The sequence below is a fragment of the Myotis brandtii genome, unplaced genomic scaffold, assembly GCF_000412655.1.
Source record: "Myotis brandtii unplaced genomic scaffold, ASM41265v1 scaffold170, whole genome shotgun sequence".
NCBI classification, from domain to species: domain Eukaryota; kingdom Metazoa; phylum Chordata; class Mammalia; order Chiroptera; family Vespertilionidae; genus Myotis; species Myotis brandtii.
Window position 1 is genome coordinate 515,976 of NW_005356260.1, and position 2,117 is coordinate 518,092.

The window sequence follows — 2,117 nt, forward strand, 5'->3', positions numbered from 1 at the left end:
CGAGCCCGCTCCCTGCCCGCCACCAGATCCTCCCTGTGGGGTGGGCCTGAGCTCCACCCCTGGATTACCTGGGAGCAGAAGCCTGCCATGTTCAGTGGATGAGGGACCGCCATCTCCCCTCTCATACTCCTCTCCCCGCTGTCAGCAACGCCCGCCATCCTGGAGCCGGACTAAATGCCTGGCTCTGTTCACAGGCGCCAGGTGTGGGCGTTTGCCCCGATTTGCCGATTCTCACCTGGACCCTCTCACTCATGGCCATGGGTCTTTGGGGGAGCAGCAGCTCCCGTGTGGGTGGGTTTTCCAGTTCTGCATCAGGAAGTGAAGGAGGGTGGTGGGTGGAGGTGGAAGGGATGAGCAGAGCCAAGAACAAAGGAAAAATCGAGCAACTCCCCAGTTTTGCCCAGCAACCTCCCCACCTCCATCCCGTCTCCAATGGGAATCCGATGCCTCGTCAAGGCCCAGCCAGCCCAACACTCAGCACCTGAGCTCCTACACCTGGAGCCGGGCCTCCGCCTGCTTCTCCCCACGCACCATTCCTAGCAGCCCGTGCAACCATTTGAATAAGTTGTAGAACCTGTTTTCAATGTAGACCTGCACGTTTGGTCCTGGTTTCCCGGGAACTGGAACGCAGTCCCGTGAACAACCTACGTACAGAGCAGAAGAGGTTCGCCAGGCCCGAGGAGGAGGGAAAGCCCCGGGGAGGTCCAGGCTGAATGTAATTCAGACTCAGTCCGAGAGAATGTCAATCTAGGGGGACAGGAACCCCTGGTAACAAAAATGCTCACCTTTCCAGAGCCCCAAACTCATCTTTTTTCTTTTTAGTTATTTTTACTATGTTTTTATTGATTTTAGAGAGAGAGAGGGGGGAAAGGAGAGGGAGAGAGAGAGAAACACCAATGTGAGAGTTCATTAATCAGCTGCCTCAGGCACGCCCTCCACTGGGGATCAGGCCTGCAACCGGGCATGTGCCCTGACCAGGAATCGAACCAGCAACCTCTTGGTGCATAGGACGACACTCAACCTACTGAGCCACACTGGCCAGGGCCCCAAACTCATCTTTTAATAGCTGGGCATTCTTTGTATGAAACATCAGTCCTACTCCCTGCCTTTTTAAGGTTCTCATCTTCCCTCCTGTGACAGATGGCACCGGACGGAGGGCACTGTGTGTGGGGTCAGGACACTTGGAGTCCGGCTCCCGAGCAAGCCACTTAACTTCCCGAAGCCTCACTCCCCTCCTGGACTTATTCCAGGATCCTTGCTGTGCCCCGGTGCCCAGCACAGTTGGAAGTCCGTAAATGAGGAAGGGTGAGCCCTAACCGGTTTGGCTCAGTGAATAGAGCATCGGCCTTCGGACTCAAGGGTCCCAGGTTCGATTCCGGTCAAGGGCATGTACCTTGGTTGCGGGCACATCCCCAGTGGGGAGTGTGCAGGAGGCAGCTGATCGATGTTTTCTCTCATCGATGTTTCTAACTCTCTATCCCTCTCCCTTCCGCTCTGTAAAAAATCAATAAAATACAGTGGGGCCTTGACTTACGAGTTTAATTCGTTCCGAGACCGAGCTCGTTAAGGAGCTCATTAACTCAAATTACTCTATCAACTCAATGCAAAAAATCAGCCGAGAGACAGCTGGAATCTCAAAAAACTCGTTAGTCGGGACACTCGTAAGACAAGGCCCCACTGTATATTTTTAAAAAAATGAGGAGGGGTGAGCGTGCAGGCAGCATGTGGGGTCAGAACGAGGGCAGTCTGTTTATCAGCTCAGAGTTGATCTAAAAAAGTATAATGTGAGTCTCAATAGACTGCCCGCCTCCATCAGGTTCATTCTCTATCATGAAGAAACGCCTCATTGTGAGCTGTTTAGGGAGATTGTGATGGGAACTTGGCTGGAAACTGACAGTGGAGAAAGCCCAAGTGGTTACGTTATTTAACCTCGGAGATAAGAGCTTTAGGGATGTGAATGTTCAGACATGAAATGGGATGAAGTCCACCTCTGGAACGAGGGTCTGTTGGCTTCTGGGGGCCTCCACACTTCTAAGAAAAGAGAAGTCAATGCTGGTTCCCCTCGTGCTGACCACGGCCAGGAAGATCCTGGCCTCGCAGACCTGTCCCAGCCCAGG